The sequence below is a fragment of the Tursiops truncatus genome, chromosome 3 (assembly GCF_011762595.2).
Source record: "Tursiops truncatus isolate mTurTru1 chromosome 3, mTurTru1.mat.Y, whole genome shotgun sequence".
Classification (NCBI taxonomy): domain Eukaryota; kingdom Metazoa; phylum Chordata; class Mammalia; order Artiodactyla; family Delphinidae; genus Tursiops; species Tursiops truncatus.
Window position 1 is genome coordinate 19479028 of NC_047036.1, and position 24202 is coordinate 19503229.

Consider the following 24202-nt stretch of genomic DNA (forward strand, 5'->3'; position numbering starts at 1 on the left):
GCGAAAAACAAAATCAAAACAAAACACTGAAGAGGGGAAAGAATCTGGTTTCTAGTGTTAGCACACTATAATGTTTAAATGTATACTTTTCAACAACAAACTATATATAAAACATATGAAGAAACAAAAATTATGGCTCATTAACATTAGAAATGAACAGAAATTGTCCTTAAGGAAGCGCAGACGATAAACTTACTAGACAAAGACCTTAAATCAACTATCTCCTTTAAATGTCAAACAAAAAAATCGTCAACTCCACAAAGTTAAACAAAGGATTTTCATGTGACCCGGCCACTCCACTCTTAGATATAAACACAAAAGAATTGAAGACAAGTCTTCAAGCAAATACTCATACACAAACGTTTATAGCAGCACAATTTACATTAGCCAAAAGGTGGTAACATCCCAAATGTCCATCATCAGAAGAATGGATAAACAAAATGTGACAGATACATAAAATGGAATTCAGCATCCAAAAGGAATACGTGTTATAACAGGAATAAACCTTGAAAGCTTTGTGCTAAGTGAGATCAGCCAGACACAAAGGGTCACTTATTGTAGGATCTTATTTAAATCAAATACACAGAATGGGTAAATCCATAAAGACAGAGAGTAGACTGGTAGTTACCAGAGGCAGTATGGAGGGGAAAAGCAGGATTGACTTAAGGAGTAGGGGGTTTTCTTTTGCGGTGATAAAAATATTTTGGAACTTGATAGAGGTGTTGCCCAACATTCTGAATATACCAAATACCACTGAATTGTATCCTTTATAATGGTTAATTTTATTTTATGTGACTTTCTCTTTAATAAAAAATGATTAATAAAAAATGATTGGGAGATCTCTACTACTAAGTAGGATACAGTAGGTAGTTGGAAACCAATGACTTATTGAAAAAACTAGGGAAAAAATGTCATACACGTTTACAAGCAATGTATTTTGGGACTTAACGAAGGTCCTTAGAAGTAATGGGGACTAGCTGAACTAAAACCACAAACTTTTCTGGATAGACCTGACTGTTGCTAGCTAGTTTTTCCCAAACTGGGGACACTGGTCAAATCTGGGCAGAAGCTGAAGATAAGGCTGAACTAAGGCAGAAGTCCATTGCCAGGGGGGAGAGAAACCAACAAATCTGGAAGTGTTCAGCAGGGCTGGAAGAAAACTAAAAACTGGAGGACTTTCATACCTACAGCCAGGATTACCAATGGTAATTTCCTGAGTTCTGGAGCTCAGAGGATGCTGAAGAGGGGCCAATGCTTCAAAAGGGAAGAATAAAATTTCCCACACTCATTAGGTGTTGAGAACACAAAGACTTTCTGAAGAGTGGTGCTTTACTGCAAGATCATTGTTGGGTCTCATGTCAGATATTTAGATTTTACAGTGGCGTGTGGTAGGATGTGGAGAAATGGGAATGGGAATGGCTTGGGAATTCTAAAGGGTAGAGCTGGATCTCCCTTCACTTCAGGTGAAGGATAATTTGTAATCAGTAAAAAGTCTAGGAAGGTGGCATCCTGGAGAGAACAGAGCAAACCAGAGTAGCTGGATTTGTTACCGGACAAGATCCTGCCTGTGACAGACCCCTCCCCATTTCCTCTGCTTTAGTTCCTCTCTGAAGTACCTAGATAATATTGATAGTATCTGATGCAGATTTCCAGGTTGTTTTACAGATGCTAAAACCTCCACCAAAGGGAAGAAATTAATGCACCCCTCCAGAGTCTGTTGGGAACCAGGAAATATTTGCAACAACTTATCGCCTTTTTACTTTACCTCACCATCAACCAATCAGAGAATTGTGCACAAGCTGATCACATACCCCAGGACTCCCCTCCCTTGCCTTGCCTTTGAAAATGCTTTGCTGAGACCCATCAGGCAGTTTGGGCTTTTTGAGCATCAGCTGTCCCAGACTCGTTGCATGGCGCCTTACAGTAAACCCTGCACATTCCTTCACCACAACCCGGTGTCAGTAGACTGGCTTTACTGAGTGTGGGCAACCAGACCCAAGTTTCGGTTCAGTAACAGATTTTTACTAAGGATGCAACCCGTTTGAACCCAGCTTCATATCTGATAGGATTGAGATGATCAGACCCTATCGCGGCCTAACAGAGTCAAGGTCTTTGTCATTGTGATAAGCACAAAAAAAAAAAAAAAAAGAAAAGAAAAGAAAGGTGTAAGAACTGGAAAAGAGTAACTGTCATTATTCACAGACTATATGATTGTGTAACCCCAAAGACTCTAAAAGACAAAAGTTAGAATCTATAAGTGAATTTTCTAGGGTTGCTGGCACAATGCCTGTATTCAAAAATACACATTTTAAAATAAACCATGGGCTGAAAGATTAAAATAATAATTAGAAAATATTTTTGAAGTCAATGATAGTGAAGATATTTATGTCAAAATTTATGAACTAAAACTACAGATGTTAATGTATAGCGATAAATGCTTGCACTAGGAAAAAAGGCCAAAATTAAATGACTTGGCTTTCACAAAATGACAAGCTGATTCTGAAACTCCTTTGGTATTTTAAGCAGTAAAAAATAGACAAAGCAGTCTTAAAGAAAAACAAATGCACAAGGACTAAAATACCAAACATCAAACTGAGTAATGGAACAGAAATAAAGTTCATAAATAGACCAATATATGCATGGTTACCCAACTTATAACAAAAACAACATTCTATTACAGTGGGGAAAGGAAGGTCTTTTAATATATGGTATTGGGTAGATTAGATATAGATATGGAAAAACAAGTTGTTGTCCTACCCTCCACCCCCAACCCCCAGCAATCCTATTCCTGGGCATACACACACTGTGCAGAAAAAAAAGTATATATATATATTTTTTTTTCACACAGGTACACACACACACACACACACACACAGTACTAAATTATCCACAGCAACTTTATTCTCAATAAATAAATAACACTACTTAAATGCTTATTTACAGTGCATAGATGAGTCAAGCTTTATTTTCTGAATGTGACACAAACCTTAACGAAAATAATCTACAACCACCTGAAACAATGTCGATGAATCACATAATAACAATATTGAGAAAAAAAAAACAAAAAAACAAAACAGATGTGAAAGACTACTGACCATGTGATTTTATTTATACAAAGTACCAAGGCAGGCAAAATCAATCTGGGCTGTTAGAAGGCAGGGAGGGGGTTACCTTTGTAAGGTAGTGTGTGGAAAGAGGCAAGAGGCAAGTTTTTGTTGTGTGTTATGTCTGTTCCTTGATTTTGATGCCAGTGTTGGGGATGTGTTCAGTGTGTTAAAATTCATCAGAACTGTACATTAAGGATATGTACTCTTTTCTGTATGCGTACTATATTTCCATAAAAGGTTAAAAGTTAAAAAGTTTGATCAATTGTGCTACAAAGTGGTTTTTTCCATACTTTCAGAAACCCAAGGCTAACTAATTGCTACTCTATACATGAAGCCCAATTAAAAAATAATAAATATTGGGACTTCCCTGGTGGTGCAGTGGTTAAGAATCTGCCTGCCAATGCAGGGGACACGGGTTCAAGCCCTGGTCTGGGAAGATCCCACACGCCTCGGAGCAACTAAACCCGTGCACCACAACTACTGAGCCTGTGCTCTAGAGCCCGGGAGCCACAACTACTGAAGCCCACGCACCTAGAGCCCGTGCTCCACAACAAGAGAAGCTACCGCAATGAGAAGCCCGCGCACCACAACAAAGAGTAGCCCCCGCTTGACGCAACTAGAGAAAAGCCCGCGTGCAGCACGAAGACCCAAAGCTGCCCAAAATAAATAAATTTTTAAAAATAATAAAAAATAAATAAATATTATTTTTACCAGTTGTTCTTATCCAGGGGAGATTTAACCTCCAAAGGGACATTTGGAAATGTCTAGTCATTTTTTTCCTTCTCTCTACCACAAGGGGATGGGGGCGGGGGATACTGGTATCTGGCAGGTAGAGGCCAGCAATGTGGCTAAAAATCCTACAACGCACACAGCAGCCCCTACAAAAAAAAAAAAAAAAAATTACTTGACTCAAAATGCCAATGACACCAAGGTTGAGAAACCCTGACTTAAAAAATATGCTTTTTACTAAATGCATGTTTAGTGAAACAATGAAGCTTTCTTTAGCTCTACTCTGTTGCTGAGGATAATTCCCAGGATGCTATCTTTTGAGACTCCGTGGATGTCACATGCTTTTTGCCATATGTTTCTTGACAAAATCTTGCTTCCCCTTTGCTTTTGATTCCCTGAGTATTAATTAATCTTCACCACTGCAAGTTAACCGTAGATACACATTAACAATACATTTATTTTTCTCCTTTCTCTGACCTGACTGTATCTGCAGAAGCTTATCATTTCCTGGAGCCCAAATGAAAGTCAGATTAAGGAACAAAACAAGCCAAATTTTGTTCAAAACTAAGGAAACAGGCAGGCAGGCTTTTTTTTGTAGCTACTAACTACCTAAAGGTTAAAAATTTCCTCAGACACTTTTTAATTTTACTATTCTATTTCCAAACCTGTAAGGAATAAAAAAAGTCTGAGGTGAGGTTTTCCTGGTTCTAGGAAAATTTTTCTCTCTGAAGTTCCCAAGAAGTATGTTGCACTAGAAATTCAAGTTATCTGAGAAGGTTAAAACAAAACAGGGAAGAAGTCTCCATCTCAGTCAAAAATAGGCTCCTTCTCTCTTCTTTGCATTGAGTCCTTTTTTAAAATTCCAGGGAATTCCCTGGAGGTCCAGTGGTTAGGACCCCATGCTCTCACTGCCAAGGGCCCAGGTTCAATACCCGGTTGGGGAACTAAGATCCCACACGCAGCGCGGTATTGCCAAAAAAAACCCAATTCCAACCCTCGTCACAGTTCCTCTGATTCGTAAGACTATACAATAGATTACAAATCATGGTGAACTTTTGGTGCTATTTGACACCAATAAAGCCAAGAAACCATGGGTTCTCACAAATCACTTTCCTTCACTGCTTCATGAATTCCTAGAGATGATTCTATGACATAAGGAACAACCCAATATGAATCAAAGTATACATTTATTATTTGTTATGGAAGTCTTCCAAACCTCACTTGTAAATTTTCTTGTAAAAATGAGTTATTAATCTGCAGTTTGGTTTGGAGAATAAGCAGAAAGTTTATGAAAGAGACTACATCAGCAAAGAGATTATGGAGAAAGAGAGAGCAAATGTCAATTCTCTCAAAAGGGCCATCACTTATGTTGCCCAGGCCTCTGCCCTGAACACAGTCAGTGGCAAGAGTGATATACATATATATAAGATTACAAGACTCAGCTATCTAACAAACTCTAGAAATTACCTGATATTTCTTTATCTCTCACTTAGCATCTCTAGACAAGTTTATTATCTCATTCACTTATTTCAAACAGGCAATTTATCTTCCTTCCTAATTAAAGAGCAAGTTAATTTTGTTAACTGAACTAATTACCGTCATACTTCTTAAACGGACCAATTTATTCCAGACCACCTTGTGATTTTCTGGACCCCACGGTTCATTTGTTCATCTTCATCTGGTCAGTAACCAACCTTCAGCTGCTGCTTGGGATTCAAGCGTATGGGAAGAGGAACTCTTGTCAAAGAAGGACTAATGGTAAACTCATTCCTCTAAGTGGACTTAGGTATGGTACTCAGCCCACTAGGGAAGCAGAGAGGAATCTTGTGTTCAATTGAAGCTGAAGATCGTTTGCTGTCACACAAATATCCACAGTTCAATGTCTTTTATTTTTCTTTAAGCAAGATTCACCAGCCCAGATGTAGCTGTGAAATCAACATGTATTTGTATCAATACATTTGAGAAGTTACTGTATACAAGAGATAATGCGGTAACTTCCCTCACAAGCTTGCTTATTATATAATTCCTCCATTGGGAAAATCAAGTACTTGCTTTGTATTCTAGCAGGAGAGCCAGTGTACTGATAACTGAATTCTGTTCCTTCCTATACGACGTACCACACAAATGTCTTTACTAATAAATATAAGTTGGTTTCATTCAGCATCACTCTCTAGCCAATGAAAGCACTCTTAGTTTTAAAAAGGGTCTATGAAAGATTCTGTGCCATTATATAAACTCCTGATTTTTTTAAATTAAATTGCATATTTTGCTACACACTTTTTCACGTATTATCTTCCTTGTACTATCTTCCATGTGAAGAAATAAGTACATTTTTAAAATGTTTAAGCTAGACCAGAAGCTTAAATAACTTCATCATTTGGAATTAGGCTGGTCCAGGAGAAGCAGATATCAAAGTAACAGGATTTTTTTTATATACCTGAAAATTGTTTTTTTTTGTGTGTGTAGAGAAACAGAGGTAAGATCTCTAGGGCTGTTAGGGCAGTTCTGCTCCATCGTCCTGAAGGACTGAAATGTCCCCAGGTTTCTGCTTCTTCTACGTGGTCTTTGTCATATAATTCAGGATGAGGCTGCAGCTGTATATGCATTCCAAGTCTCATAATGAAAAAGAAGTGTGAGGCACATATGATTGGTTGTCTCTTAAGAAATATTCCTGGAAGCTGCCATATGACGCTTCATTTTATATCTAGTGGATAGAACTGGGACACTTAGGAATGCTTAGCTTCAAGGGAGGTTGGAAAATGTACTGTTTATTCTGGGTAACTATGACCACCTAAAACTCCAGGTTTGGATAAATTTAGGAAGTAAGGATATATAGAATACTGAGGGATAACTATCACTCCATTACAAGAATCAAGGTTGAATGAATAGTTATTAATACTACTTTCTATAGGACTAAAAGTATAAATAATAGTAATATTAATTTTAAAATATCTTGAGTGAAACTATATTTCAGAAACTGAAGGTGCAGAAATTGTGTGAGGCTTACCAGGCTTACGTTGCTTTGGAACTTGGAAATTCTCTTCTGCTGGGAACTACACAGGATAAACCACATTAAAGAAGGTGATTTATATTTACATTAAAACCCTACAAAGGGGCTTCCCTGTTGGCGCAGTGGTTGAGAGTCCGCCAGCTGATGCAGGGGACACGGGTTCGTGCCCGGTCCGGGAAGATTCCACATGCCGCGGGGCGGCTGGGCCCGTGAGGCATGGCCGCTGAGCCTGCGCGTCCGGAGCCTGTGCTCCGCAACCGGAGAGGCCACGACAGGAAGAGGCCCGTGTACCGCAAAAAAAAAAAAAAAAAAAAAAAAAAAGACTACTTCTACTGAATTAAACAATTATCTCTTTATATCACTTGTTTTACTTTTTTCAGCTGAATTCCAAAATGAATATTAATTATAAGCAGTTTATCTTTGCTTATCCAGTGACCTATTTAAAATTACATTTATTGTCATCATAGTTATAGTTTCATTAACAGGAAAAAGAATTCTTATCCATCTATCTGTGTTAAGGGGTAGAATATCTCTGATGTAAATGCGAGGATCATGTCTTGGTAGAGGGGGCAAAGTCAGTTTGGGAAGCTTGTCTAAAATTATAAATGATGCCTCTATAAAGCATTTTGAGGATGCATTCAGCACACTGACATGGAGACTACTGCTGTCAGTAAAAGTGTTCAAACTCATGAACGACTCCCTGTTTTTTAATGTTTCTGTTTTAATTGTGAACAGTAATAGCCCCCAGTAGGTATAATGCTTTTCTGGGCATACTACAGACATGAAGTGGGTTTTCTTGTTGTTTTTAACATTTATTTATTTTATTTTTAAAATTTATTTATTTTGGGCTGTGTTAGGTCTTCGTAGCTGAGCGTGGGCTTTCTTTAGTTGCGCCGAGCGGGGGCTACTCTTCGTTGCGGTGCGTCGGCTTCTCATTGTGGTGGCTTCTCTTGTTGCAGAGCACGGGCTCTAGGCGCGCGGGCATCAGCAGTTGTGGCGCACGGGCTTAGCTGCTCCGTGGCATGTGGGATCTTCCCAGACCAGGGCTCGAACCTGTATCCCCTGCATTGGCAGGCGGATTCTTAACCACTGCACCACCAGGGAAGCCCATGAAGTGGTTTTGATTCACATAGGTTGTCCTTATGGTCAATAATGTTGGCAAAATTAGAGTTCAAAGTTTTGAAATAGGATAGCTAAAAGACAAATCAAATAATGGCAGAGGAGAATGTTGAAGACAAACTGATGTCCAAGGGATTGTTTGCTTTTGGTGTGCCTCTTTGTGTCTGAGTTTCAGAGGTAGTGGTGTTTGCGTGGGTACCTGCTTGGAGTTTGTATCTAAAGAGAGAAACATGTCTATAGGCTTTAAGTGGAAGATTTTAAGAATTTAGAAGAATTCCAAGTGTCTGCTTTTCTTAGAATGCCTCTGTTGACATGAAAGAAATATACTGCTAGGTATTTTTTCAGCAGAGATGGGTTTATCTGGGATCAGCAGAGAATTGTAATTCAGGGACTGCAACTGTAGTGAGCCATGTGTCAGTTCCCACATGGCAAGGGAAAGAAAACATTTTTTTATAGAGAGGAAAAGGAAGTTGGGAGGACCATAATAAATAGAGTCCATGGTTTTTCACTGGCTGAGCCGTTGCCAGGAAAGAAGAGTATTTCTTCTTTCTCTTGGGTTCTGCTATCCTCACAGGGCATGAGCACTCCCCCTTCTGGTCTCCCACTTCTATTTAATTGAGGTTTCTGTTTCTTATTCTCTTCCATCTCTTTATAACAGCTGCAGCACTGGGTTAAAGGTCTAGGAGCTAGGCTCCTAAACATTTGCTGATTTGCTTATTTTTATTGTTTCATAAGAGATTTTTCAAGGAAAAATATTATAGGTTTATTTTTCTCAATACTAAATCGAAATAGAAGGCACAGTTAAAAAAACAATTATGTGGGCTTCCCTGGTGGCGCAGTGGTTGAGAGTCCGCCTGCCGATGCAGGGATCACGGGTTCGTGCCTCGGTCCGGGAGGCTCCCACATGCCACGGCGCGGCTGGGCCCGTGAGCCATGGCCGCTGAGCCTGTGCGTCTGGAGCCTGTGCTCCGCAACGGGAGAGGCCACAACAGTGAGAGGCCCGCGTACGGAAAAAAAAAAAAAAAAAAAAAAAGTTTGGACATCTTTCTAAATGTCATTTCCTTACCTGAAAAGTGTGGAAAACTATCATCTAGCTAAAAGTTCCAGAGTCAAAGTGTTTATCCTAGTTCAACTGAATGTAAATGTAAGATATATCTAATTATTCTTACTTTATTAGAAGGTGATTTATCTTTCTGTATTTGAATCTTCGTTGATATCTTTCACATTGTAGGGGAGGAAGAATAAATTTCCTTCTAATCCTTAAGGTTCTTGGCTGAGACGTGCCTTGTAATAAGAGACAGCTTAACAGGAGAAAAACAAACAGAAGTTTAATAACATGTATACCTCCTGTAAAAATGGGAGAGACCCATGAAAACTTAGTAACTCTTGGATTTGTCCCAATAAGATGGTGCGGAGTGAGGCAGCCAGTTGTGGGGAGCTATTGGGAAAAACACAATAAATAAAGGTAAGGTTGTTATACAGATTTAGGTCTTTCCCTTCTCCCAGAGTTTCTAGAGATTTAGTCAGCCTTCTCTTTCTGGCACAGAGAAGGAGACACCCATACAAATGGAGATTTTTCTTACAAAATGTAAATGTCTCTTTCAAAAGGTAACTTATTCTTGGCTTTCAGAGCTTTCCCTAAGGCTACTCTTCCTTAAAAATAATCAGCCTAAGATAATCTTTATGCCAAAGAGACATATTAAGAACCTTAAAAGGGGCAAACATTTTTCTGATTTTGAAAAAAATGAAGGCTATCAAATCTTTTCCAACTAGAAGTATCAAGTCACCCTTTAATCAACCAGAATATTATACAATATACTTACTATAAATACATATATATTATAAATAAAATATAGGCAATAAGACTTATAAAATAACCTTTTTTTCTTTTTTTCTCAGGGCAGGGGCACATTTCCTTTTTGGTTTCTCTGAAATGTATCTTAGTTGGAAACATTTATAAAGCACAAGTTGAAAGACTATCCACATAAATCCTGATACTACCAAGCAATTTGTCTCAATATAAACTTGTTTCTTCAGTAAGAATTGGATGTTTTTGGAATAAGTGTACAACTATATGGAGATATAATAAATGCAGTGGTTTTCTTACTAATTCTTATTTGGCATGGGATAGCATGTTTCTAAAATATTTTAAATGAATGGCATAATATAAATACAGCTGTTCTGGAATTTTTGTGTTTATAAATCTAATCCTTTGACAACTGATGAATGGACCTAGTTATAATTATTTGAGAGTAAATGTCATTTCCATCTACTATTTACTTCACATGCACCAAGAAGTGACATTCCTTTTATATAGTAGGTAGCCAATAAATTCTAAGTGTCTGAATTATACATGTCGGGCAATAATTAGTATTGATGCTACAAAGAACAAAGAACTTTATTTGGAGCCTTAAGAATTACAATTAGGAATCACAGGAACTGCAATTCAGGAGACACAGATCCCCATAAAACCAAGTGTTCTGTGTGGTTAAAAGTTCAGATTCCATCCGGCCTGAGAGGTACATAAGTCCCACTTCCTCAATTGCCTCCGGCTCCATTTTAGAAAGCTCTCTTAGCAATACTGACTATATCTATCTATCTATCTATATATCTATATCTATATATATATTTCTTTTTTTTTTTTTTGCGGTACATGGGCCTTTCACTGTTGTGGCCTCTGCTGTTGCGGAGCACAGGCTCAGCGGCCATGGCTCACATGCCCAGCCACTCCGTGGCATGTGGGATCCTCCCGGACCGGGGCACGAACCCGTGCTCCCCTGCATCGGCAGGTGGACTCTCAACCACTGCGCCACCAGGGAAGCCCCTGACTACATTTTGATTTTCTTTTCACATACCAAAATCTTCTTAAAGTTTGTAGTTTATTGACAAACTTAGAAAGTAATAAAATAATTAAAATTTAATGTCTCATATAATTGGAATCATACAGTATTTATCTTTTTGTGACTGACTTATTTTCACTTAGCATAATGTCCTCAAGGACCGATGTAGTGGCTGGACCAGCCTTTGTTGTTCTTATTATGATTGCAAGACACCCTCAGCAGTAACCATCAGGAAAGTGAAAAAATAAAAATGTTTATTACTCACAGTTCCTGGAGGCTACACAGCATGCCTGGGGCCACACAGCAAGAGGGAGTGTGCAAGCCTGGGATTCTGCTTTTATTGGGGTGAAGGGGGGGGGCCTAAGTTTCCACAGGTTCACTCTCTACTGGTGAATTTAAAACATAAGAGTGGGAATTAATGCACAGGAAGAAAAGAAAAAAAAAAAAAAAGGAAAAGAAAAAGTGGCCAAACTGTCAATAATGTAAATCATCCAATGATCTTTAAACAAAGGAACTCTGGTGGGGATGGAGAGATGGGGAGGGCAGGGTGGCCTGAACCATCTTCTAGTCCTGTGTCTGGCAAGGTGTTTATTCAGATAGCCATCTTTGAAGTGGATGCCTCAGCAATCAAAGCTTAAGTCAGGAACTTGCATTACAAAAGAGAAAAACCAGTTATCAGGGTTTACACCACAAACATGTGACAGAATTTCCTTGTTTTTTTTAAAACAGAATAATATTTCATTGTATGTATAGGCCGCATTTCTTTTATCCATTGTAAGGGAGCAAAATGCATCTTTTTGGCATGCAGAGCTGAAAACAGTCAAGGCCCAGAAGACTCAGGAAGAAACTCTGACTTTCCACCTAACTGTCTGAAAGAATTTAGGTAAAAACCTTGTTCCAGGAATGGAGCTATCCCATAGATATCTAGAGTATAATATGAACTAGGTATGATAGACAGAAAGGAACCCAGGAAAGTCTGTTAAAATTCCTCTCTGTGTCCCATTCTCTCTGCACGGCCCAGCATAAATTTGCTTACGAAGCATTTGTTTTTCCATCTTCAGGTGAATTGCCTTCTACCCCTAAGAAGTCCCAAACTGTTACCCCCAACATTTTCTTTTGTCTTTAGCTGAAGATGCTGTTTAAGGTGAAGCTTTCAGCCATTTTGTTGAGTTACTCAGTTTTCCTGGGTCTCTCCCATATATACATATTATTAAACTTTTGTTTGATTTTCTTCTGCTTTTGTGTCTCATGTCACCTTAATTCGTAGACCAGCCGGAAGAACCTAGAAGGGAAGAGAAAAACTCCTTCCTCCCCAGCACCATTCATCTTCTAGGGACATTTGGGTTGCTTCCATCTCTTGGATATTGTGCATAATGCTGCGATATATCTAAAGTAATCAAAGCCATACAAATAAAAAGTAGAACTGTGGTTTCCAGGGGCTGGGGGAGGGAGGAGGGAAGTAGTTGTTCAATGTGTATAGAGTTTTGGTTTTGCAAGCTGAAAAAGTTCTAGAGCTCTGTTGCATAACGATGTGAATATAGTAGCTAAGACTAGTAAACTACACACTTAAAAACTGGGTAAGAGGATAAATTTTATGTTATGCTTTTTAACATAATTTTAAACAGCTAAGAAAAATGTCTCGTATAGAAATTTTAAAGATCAAAATTTGATTCTTAACCGTAGCTGAGATTAGGATTAATTCTACCACCTGTGACAACCTAATTTCAAACACACTGATCTCTTCTCCAGTTGTGTTGAATGAAAGAACAGCATGACAGTGAATCAATGTCGTGGAAGGAGAGGCTGGAGTAATGCTCTGCAGTTTGGATAGATGTTTCCTGTTTTAAGTGAAAGGCTCTAGTTTTTTCCTTTATCTTTGGAGTAATATACCATCATCTTCATAAAATCTAATCACTTTATTGGTGCATTGTGTAGTAACTCCAGTTGGAGACATATCAAGCCAAGAGAAATATAAACAAAAAAGACATCACAAGACTGCATATACCTTATATTAAAAAAGACTTCTAGTTTCATAATTTAAATTCAATCCCTTACCACTCTGAAACACTCTCTGGAGTAATAGTGGTCTCACTGGTTTTGAGTTTTTAATAACATATATTTTGAAGAACATCTTCTAAAACATCCTGATTTATCGTTAATCACGTTAGAACAGTTTATAATGGTTTTGTAGTGTTCACATTTGTTAAACTGGGAAATGAAAGTCAAAATGGAGTCAGTGTAAAAAAAAAAATGGAATCAGTGTTGCTAAGAGCGCCCTCTAAAATGGGCCTGGGAGGCCATTGAAGAAGTGGGACTCATGCACATCTCAGCCCAGACAGAATCTGAACTTTTGACCACTTATTATCTTAACATAGGCCTCCAGGACATCTGCACAATGTTCCAGAAACTCAAGATACTTTTTGTACCCTTACCCTAAATAATTCATGACAGTCTATCCCTTAAGGATAAATATTTCTCTTTTTGCATCAGAGTCAATCATCATTCTTACAAGAAAACTTTAACAACCCTGTGGCTTTTGCCTTTATAAGCCCCTGATCCTTTCTCTTACCCGAACACTTTCAGTTTTAATCGGAATCTGTGTCTCCCTAATTATAACTCCTAAGACCCCAAATAAAGCTTTTTGCTCTTTGCAGCTCGATGCTAATTGTTGTTTAACAAAACTAATGCCAAATGATATGGCATGGTCTAATATCTTCCTCAAAGACTAGAGTAAATAATCATCTGTTACTTATTCAGTTGTAGAAATAATCACATAAGAAACTGCATGTGCATATTGGGAAAATAACAGGAAAACAGAATAATATGATAGGTTATGGAAATACCATAAGTTGTTACTGAATATTCTCCATATTAAGCATTGGGATGAAGCATAGCACATTAGGCACTTAATAAAAGCTTTGCTAATAGTGGCATGACACTCATGTATTCACATTAATTTTCAAATATTTTTGACACATCACAAATTAATATTTAATTTGAACCCTGTTCAAATAAACATACCTTGATTAAAAGCAACTTTTATGAAATATAAGTATTTACATTTAAGGCTGGCAAGTGAGAAGACTTGGCTGAGATCATTTTATTCCTGATAACAGGAGATGGGAGAAGTAATAGGGGGCTCTTCTAGATTACAAAGACATAATGACATTTTTTATCAATATATCTCATTGAAACACAGAGAATATTTTATTAGGACAAGAATATTAAGGACAAAAGTTTAAAATTTCACTAAGAGATCAGTCAAGAGTAATCATTGTATGTTGCATTCCCATTACTATAATGAATACCATATGCAAATTAAAGCTTTCAAGACGCAAGAAAATAAATAATTCCTAATATAATTGTTAAATTTAAGATAATCTGCAGCAACAAATTATTTAAATTGTGGTACTGTAGTGACCAATGAAATACGTGAAAGTGATTTCAGATTCAAATAATGGATGGGTAAGAATGGGAGACTGCTTAGTTTTTATACAGAAGCATGCCAAGAAGAGTAAAACATTGAATTTTAAATAAAAAATTTAAAAATTACCCTCCAAACTTTATATTACAGAATTTACAGACTTATAAGGAGATTTTTCATAAAGATAACTGTAGAGCATTTGATTTTCAATATTTTAACCCAGTTAAATCCCCAAATTAGAAGCTACTGGAGAGTTATTTAGGGAATAGATTGTAGAAAGAACAACTGTAGAAAGTTGAAAATATTTTTCTTATTTTCCAGTCTTGTACTACTAACAATCTATTTTCCCCAAATAATTGGCTTTACCCTTTTTAATAAGAATTATATCGAACTATATTCAGATTTACTTAATAAAATAAATGATGAGATTTCTGCATTGTGTCACCTCCCTATAAATCATTCCATATAATCCAAGATTCAATAACTTTAGTGATTAATTGGAGAGACATAAACAAAATTCTGTTACCAACAAGATCAGAAAAAAAAAAAAAAAACAACTGTTAGAGTTGACACAAATAACTGCATAAGCTACTAAAACTGAAAATAGCACTACAAGATGAAAAAACAACCCAATAAGTTCCAACCACTTTCTGATTCTGAAAGCAATTGTTAATGTCTGTACAAGTCACTGGAAAGACATCAGTACTTGTAGACTATCATTAAAGGCACTGAAGTGATAAGAAACTAAATCACACTCTTCATCTCTGTCACTTGTAAAATTTAGGGCTGCTTCAATTTATAATATGTCATCCAGGGAAAAAGGTAAATCTAGTCTTTTAATTCATTTTCTTGGTGTCATTGTCATTACAAGTTTTCATATTTTATATGTTTAATATTTTTATGAAGTATAAATACTATTAAATTACTTGTGAAAAAATACAAAACATACTTTTAAATCCATCTTGCACACTTCCACACCACTCCCCATGGGAGAAAATGCAAGCTAAATTATTAAATTCATAAACATTAAAATATATAGTAGCATTTTTTTTAAAGTAGGAGTGTAATACAACTTTGAACTTGATAGAAGCAGAAAAAGGTCAGAAAACTTTCACCAAGATAGGACAAACACAAAAATTAAAACAAAATAAAGAAGTAGAAAACATTAACCATTGTCAAAAAAAATCATGGAGAAATTATTCAAAAATATCAGCAATCATAATAAATATAAATGCATGTATTTTGACCTTAAAATAGTAGATGTGTTTGATAGATAAATGCATCTATGTGTCATTTACAAGAAACATACTTATTACAAAAAACAGAACAGTTATTCAAGAAAGGTGTTTAACAAACCTTAAGGAAAGATTTGAAGTATGATTTAATCCCCAATTTTTTGCAGATATGAAATGCTTAGAGCTACTTTCAGAGTACGTTGTGGATAAAAGAAATGATACTATTTTCATTCTTAGTCTAAGAAAATTCCTTAAAACTGGCCCACAGGACTTGTCTAGTAGTTTTTCTCCTGGACCTATATGGAAGATGGTTGAAAAAATTTAATTTTCCCTTGTTTGCAAAAGCTACCTGCAAAAATTACTGTTCTTGTTAATCACATGTTGTGCATAGACCTTCTGAAAGATTATAATGGTTTGTTCAAGTAAATATAGAAAACTTATATTTGCCTGAATAATCATGTCTCCTATTGGCTCTTTTCAGAGCCTTTTTTATATACTGTGAGAAGATGAGAATTATTGAAATAAAGCCGTCCCTTACATTGATCTTTTCTCATTTAGTGATAATAGGAAAACATTAAGCAAAAATCAGTGGAGCAAAATTAATATTAAAGAAAAATATGATAGTATCATAAAAACAATAGATAAGAATATACAGTTGATTTTTATTATTCTCAGTAGTTATATAAAGTTGCCAGGAACACTGAATTAAGTTATACTGAGTCATTTGTCCTAGGGTAGGTGAATATTGTGTGTAAGTATTCATACATGTATATATATGTGCAAATCTCACTTAGACTGTAATCTTACAACTTAAAAAAAAAAACAACTCATCTTGGTATTTTCTATTTTCTTTATTTTATGAAAGAGAAAATGATGTTCACAAGTGTTAAGTCCCTTGCCTGAGGCCTTCCCAATAAAATGTGCCAGACTTAAGATTTAAACCCAGTCCAACTGGCCCCAGAGACGGAGCTTCTTGCACTCCATTGCCTGTCTCCCACCACCTCTATTCCCTGGTCATCTCTATATGAGGCTGAAACAGGAAGGCAGAGCATCATCTTTTTCAGCCTCAGCTGGGAATGTGGAAGTCAGGTAACTCATTTCCACTATTCTCATGCATGTCTGTGAATAACTACAAAAGTGCCATGAGTATTCATTTTGGGTTTACAAATACACTTTCACATGTAGAGAAACTTGTAATTACAGAATCCATGAATAATGAGGATCAACTGGACATTTATAGAATACATATTTCATATTTATTAAAGAAATACTTTTTTAAAATGTAGAAATCATGAATATATGTACACCTCATACTAAATGCCAAAGCCTCAATATAAAGTAAGAAAAACTCAGCAAAATATCATGAGGATACAGATTTTCAGATATGTCAGAGAAATTTTATCATTTTTCTCAGATATTAGAGATTAAGCAGTTAAATATAACTAATAGTATGGAGGACTCTTATACTGCAAATAATGAAATTGAGAGTGTTTCATATGTAATTTTTAAACTTTAGATAAAACAGAGGCTGTCCTAAAACATTTTTTAAAAGGCTATTTGAAAAGCAACAGAGTAAATGATAATTTTTGCATACTTTTCAAGTTAATTCCACACAATATTATTACATATTATTTTTTCATAAATAAATTTGTTGCATATAGTTATCAAATTTATGACAGTGGTTGTCAGTGTAAGAGGAGGGAAATGCCACTGGGAATAGGTAACTCAAAAGTTAGTCGATTTTAACAACAAGATTCTATTTTTTTCATTTAAGTAAAATTGATAATATTAACAAAATGTTTACGCAAAATGTGTAAAAGGAAACCATATCCCTTTATGGTAGGGAAGATTCTAAAATGACCCTGAGGATCCATGCCCTAGTATAATCCCCTGGAGTGTAGATAGGTCTTGAGAACATGATGGGAAATCACTTCCATGATTATGTTATCTTATATGGCAAAGGAATTTTGAAGATAAAATTAAGGTCCCTAATCAGTTAAGTGCAAGTTAATCAACAGGGATATCAGATCTAGTAGCCATGACCTAATCAGTTGAGCTCTTTAAAACGGAGAGACTGGAAGCCACAGAGATGATCTCCTGCTGTCCTTGAAGGACAAGTCACCAGGAGTTCCACAGCTGCAAGGTCCTGAATTCTTCCAACTATGTGAGCTTGAAAGAGGATCTGTAACCTAAGATGATACCCAAGCACAGCTGACATCTTGAATACAGCCCTGTGAGATCCAGAGCAGAGGATCACGGAAATTGTAAGGTAATAACTATATGCTGCTTTAAGATATTAAGGTTGTAGTAATTTGTTATGCAACAAGACAAAAGTAATGCACTTTCTATAAGCAGAAATACTAATGTTATTGAGTGGAGAAATCTCCCTGGAATGTGACACAGTTTGCTTTTAACTAGCTATCTGGCCTTAAGCAAGCGATTTAATTTCTCCAGCCCTAAAGGAGTGTTTTTACAATAAAAGTATCCAAAGCCCTTAAATTTTAAAGATTTATCCTATACTCTAAGAGTTACCAAAAAAATAATAATTATTGCCATGTTTAAGGAAGCCAGACACTTTCCAAGTATTGATTAGTAGATTAATTAATTAATGTATTAGAACATTAATCATTTTATTAAACAAGATGGTAGTAAATTAATTTAATCATTATGTGCTTTAGCAAATATTTCTTGAATATTTACCACACAAGCTAGATGACATAGATACACTAAAAAATAAGTAGTCACTCCATTTTTTTTGTGATTACTTAGAGTGGATAATACATTGGATGAGCACTAAACAAATGCAGAGAATTAGAATTGGTTTTCTTGATAAAATGAGAGCTAAACTGAGACTGATTGAAGAAATCTTACAAAATCAAAACTGGCCTTGGAGAGAATGAGGGGTTCTTCAGGCCAAGAGAAGTTAATATGCAAAGGTCTGAAGTTGTGAATGAACTTGGTAAAAGTAAGAACTCACTATTCCCTTTGATTTGAGCAAACAACTCAAACAGAAGAGTGCTTACATGTGAGACAGGGTAAAAGAAAACACAACAAAAAACTAAGACAATATTATAAAAGACCTAGTAAATTATTTTAAGGAATGTAGGTGTTACCGTAAATAATAGTAATATTTTCAGATGTTATTCTAGCATATGTTGTTTATTTGTTTTAATGAAGTCTGAACTCTCTACATTAGGGAGAAATATTAGTGGCTTATAAACCTACATATAAACCTATATACAACATAATAAATTGTATTATTAATATAGCTGCAAGTATCTAGGCAATGATATAAAATTATTGAAGAACAGATATAAATCTAATTTAATAATCTATATTTAAAGAGATGTGTCCTAGAATGAATTCAGTGACAGCAGGAATGGAGAAGAAAAAAATGCATTAAGGAAGTAGTAAGGAGAAAAAGACAGGAATTGATGATAAATGTGATAGTTACAGAATAATAAAGACAAGACAACAGGAGATAACGGAGTAATTCCTAGCTTACTTAGTTCGTAGATATGACAAAAATCAGAAAATTGTAAGCAGATTTAGAAAAAAAAGGTGGTCTTTGCAGTTTAGAACATGCTGAAGAGAGGTGCCTTTGGACATTTAAGTCAGAGCTTTTCAAAACTTTTACATAGAGTACACAGTCTGTCAACAATTTACTTAGTATTTCCCCAGGAAAGGGTTTAAGATTGAATGGCTTAAGGCCTCTAATAATGCCAGGGTCTCCAGAGCAGCCCAAGTTGGGACTTATGGTTTGAGTGGAGATGAGTAGGAGGGTAAAGGGAGAACATATAGGTTTATGGCCACCACACCCTTATAGATTGGCCTCTTAATTTAAATGCCTGGAGGGGAAAGCATTTAATTCAGTCTCTGCTATATGTGTTGAGTGGGATCAAAAGATGTTATTTTTTATTTTTTAATTTTTATTACAGGCTCAAGACTTGTCAGCATCTTTGTACAGATCTAGGGCTTAAGTTTTGATGAGACACTGTGAAAGAAAGTGACCTCAGTCCTTGAGTAAAATAGAAAGTGAACACAGGGAAACCTTCGACAGACTTAAGTGTGTGATCATTATATCAGATGAAAAATGTTTTATTTATCTGTTGCTGCATAATAAACCTTCCAAAAACAGTAGATTAAAATGACCATTTAATTTTGTTCACAATATATCAGGAACTTGGGAAGGGATTTGGGGTCATTCATTTCTGATTTACCTGTCATCTTCTGGGGTGGTTGGAGCTGCAGATTCCACATCCAAAGTGGCTTCTTCACTCACCTGCTGGAACCTTGGTGTCCCCCTGACTCACCTCTCTATCCACGGGGAGTCATATTTCATGATCTCTTCATGGGGCCCGGGCTTCTCACAGCTTGGTGGTCTGAGGTTAGTCACACTTCATATGTGGAGCTGGTTTCCGCAAAAGCTAGCATCCAGAGAGTAAAAGGAGAAAAGACTAATTCACAGAAGTTCAATATATAAATATATAGTATAAAATACATAAATGCATATATAGTTTTATATATGAAACGTAAATATAGGTTTCCCTCATTAATTGAAAGTATTTCTATGAAAACCTTTTGTAAGCTGAAATGGCTTAAAGCAAAGAATTACCTTAGGACACATCTTGCTAATGGTTGCACAAAAGAAACTGAGATAAAGCACAGATGCTCACAGACACAGTTCAAAGTTATGGTGTCTTGAGACTGAGATGCTGAGTATAGTTCCCCAGAAAGGAGCTTGCTGGTGCCACTCTCACAGCTCGGGGTTAGCACTGCCTCTATAACTGCTCTCTGCAAACCCTGAACACAATTTTCACTTTTTGCCTTTTCTCATAATAGCGAAAATCCTCTTTGGATTGCTTTTGTTAGCGAAAACAGTTATTAATGCAGGTCTTTTGTAAAAGCAAAGTGGCATAAAGCAAGCCCCCCAAATGAGGGATTCCTGTATATCTAATTTCGGATTTCGGTAGTCTAATCATTTTGAATAATAAACCAGAGAATATGAAAGGTGGAAACACTCTAAAAAGCAAAACCATAATTTGCTATAAAAGATCATTATTCAAAATTAATATCAGCATCTAAAATGGTGTCAAAGTTAAAATGCAGAGAATAATTTGCAAATATCAAGAGCTAGCCGTGCAAAATGGTTGTATGAGATAAGGCAGATAAGTGAATTTTGAGGCAGATCACAGGGACTGATTTTTTTTTTTTTAACCTTAGGTTTGCTTCAGTCCTCTGCTTGTCCTCATATACTACATATTTCTCGATGGGAATTGGTCAACTATAGTTTAACCTACTTCCATTAGTCAGAATAATCAATGATGGTGTCTGTTAACTGATGGGCTGAAGCCAGTGTGTATGCACACATGTACTGTATGATCTACTGCTCAGACTGCCATACTTCATCTACTGCTTAGCTTTGGTGCTATACCTGGGCTTTGCATTTTTTGTTATTTTATTTGACTTTGACATAAATGACAAAACTGAAATTTCCCTTCTTTATCAGTCAGTAAAGGTAAATTATTATTTATTGCAGGGGAGTGATTTCCCTTATAAAATTGATAAGAGAAAATCCTTCATTTCTTTAAAAAGTGACAGTATCTTAGCTGTGCTAAAAATAGCTCATCGGATGTGAGAGAGATTTACATATGCAGTGGAAGCCATTATTTCCCCAAGGTTATCTAGATGATAGCTGCCTTATTGTTCCTTGGCAACAGTACCCTCCCAAAGTGCTCCTGAAAACACTTCAGGTATTAAATAAACTGTTAACCATTGTTCTGTAGCTGATTTCTAGATGCTCTCATCTGTATTGGCAGGATGCATGATATCATGTATATGAAATCCTGCTGAGGGATCACTAATAATAATTCACTGAACTGTACTTTTTCTCATTATTGCATCTTGTTATCTGTGGCCATAAACACATGCACATATTCTTATAGTCTATCTCAAACTGTAAAGCAAAACATTTCAAAAATATGCAGGTGCCTTGTAATACTAAGTGCCTCATCAATGATGCAAGTACGTAACCAAGAGCAAGCAGAGATCTTTCACTTCTCAAAAGCTCCTCTGTTTTATGATGAAATGAAAGTGGAATCATAAGAAGAGGTTGAGTACTAATATATGCAGTCTACTCATTCTATTTACATATTTTCAGCTATGCTAACATATGATCAAGTGTAAATATAGTGCATTTTCTGCTTCTTTTCCTTGCAAAAACTATATACATAAATTTTCTAAACTAAAAATTTCTCTACTCATTTGCAGAAGTTAAATACACCTCCTTCAAAAAGTACTGATGACTTGTTTTTTCCATAATCCCAATTTCATTATAAACTTTTATGTGATACACAATTATTAAAATTTCCATAAGTAATGTTCTACACCTGGGGACTGAGAGAATAGTAAGTCAAATCTCTAGCATTAAATAGATCAGTTTAATTAAAGGGCTAGAATTACAAAACCTTGCCACCATCCACACAAATACCACCAGTATTTTTTTAATCCTTATACTTGCTGCTTGTTCATCAGAATACTTATTCTCATCTACCACCAGATTGAAATATTACATACATATGTACTTGATTATTACCTGCCCATATCCATCTAACTTTCATGAGGCAAAGACTTTGTTCCAGTAACCTTCTTTTATGAAGTTATTTCTAGAGATTCCAGCTAACCAATTTCTTAAAGACTCAGTGACAATGTGAATTTAAATGGGGGTAAATATAGCACAAGGGGACCATAGCTGTTTCTTTTGGTACACTACAGTCACATCCATTTGGCTTAACACTGATTCCAGCTATAGCTACAGCGGTCAGCTCTACGTAAGTTCAGCCTCATACTTACAAAAAGGGAAAATATCTTACAAAGTTATGAAGAAATTATCAAACTCATTAATAATGTAAGATTGTGGTTATAAACAACATAAGCTAATTTTGAAAGATCAGATTGTCCAAGATATGTTTGCATTTGGGGCAATGAAAATCCATATGCTCTGCTGATCTGCACATTGCTTATTCCAGAGGAAAATTCTTAGCATATTTTTTATGCCGTCAGCAGTCTTTATAACATTTTTTTATTTTTTTCTTCTGGATAAACTACCTTTACTTGTCTTTGGACGACTCACACTCTTGATTTTCTTTTGATCTCACTATCTCACTGGCTATCCTGTTTGCTGGTAAACTCATTTGATATTACCTCAGTGCTGAATCATTGGACCAGTACTTTGACTTTAAATTCTCTCTCTGTGCTGTGGACTCATAAATTTATATCTTCTGCCAAGATCTCTTTCCTGAATTTAGGATACATATATTCAACTTATAATTTTAGATCTTTTTTTTTTTTTTTTTTTTTTTGCGGTACGCGGGCCTCTCACTGTTGTGGCCTCTCCCGTTGCGGAGCACAGGCTCCGGACGCGCAGGGTCAGCGGCCATGGCTCATGGGCCTAGCCGCTCCGTGGCATGTGGGATCTTCCCGAACCGGGGCACGAACCCGCGTCCCCTGCATCGGCAGGCGGACTCTCAACCACTGCGCCACTAGGGAAGCCCTAATTTTAGATCTTGATCTGCACGACTAATAGGTATCTCAAAATTAACACATCCAACAGTTAACTTCTGTTCTTCAACCCTCACCCTTCCCCAGACCAAATATGCACTCCCCTTGGTCTTCCCCCATATCAACTACTGCAGTTGTTGTGGCCAAAAATATTGGAGTAATATTTTTCTGACACCCCACATTACATCTGTTGAGATTCTCAGATCAAATTTCAAAACACATTCAAGAATACAGTTATTTGCATCATCCACTAATACCACCCTTGCTCAGACTACAATCAGTTTATCCTTGTATTACTGAATTGGCCTCATGATGTGCTCTCCTATCTGTAGTCTTCCCATTTTACATCATATTCTCAACACAGCAGCCATATTGAAGCTGCTAACCATAAATCAGATTATGTAACTTCTCAGTTCAGAATCCTCTAGTGGCTCTCCATTTCTTTGACGGTAAAAGACTATGAGGCACTACACATTCTGCCACCTTCTCTGATATTTTCCTATTTCACCTCTCACTGCTCTACACTGGCTCACTCTGCTCCAGCCATATTGACCTTCTACTGTCCTTTGAACATGTAGTGATCCTTCCAACACAGGGCTTTTGAAATGTCTGTTCCATCTGCCAGGACTGTTCCTCCTCCAGATATCTGCATGAAATTCTTTCCTAAAACCATATGAAAGGTCACCTGACCACCCTTCTAGTATTACAGAATTTCCAAACATTCTTTTTTACTTTCTATGGCTCATAAACATTATAATCAACACTGAATCTTAGTTATGATTAATGTTTATATGCACTAAATAATATGTGAGTGGTTCTAAGGTAGGTTCCTGTTTCTTTGTTTTTCTTTTTATTGGCTATATACCTGTACTGTTCACTATATCTTTGTAGTTTATTTATTTTATACATAGTAGTTTGTACCTCTACCCCAATCTTGCCCCTCCCCCATTCCCTCTCCCCATTGGTAACCAGTATTTTTTTTCTCTATATCTGTGAGTCTATTTCTGTTTTGTTATATTCATTCATTTTATTTTTTAGAATCTACTTTTTTAAAAAAATAATATTTGTTCCAAAAGTATTCCTAGCACCAAGAACCATGCTTGGAACATAGTAAGGCACTCCATGGATATTTATTGTATAAAGAGAAGGTTGATGTTTCATTCATGCTAATAGGACAA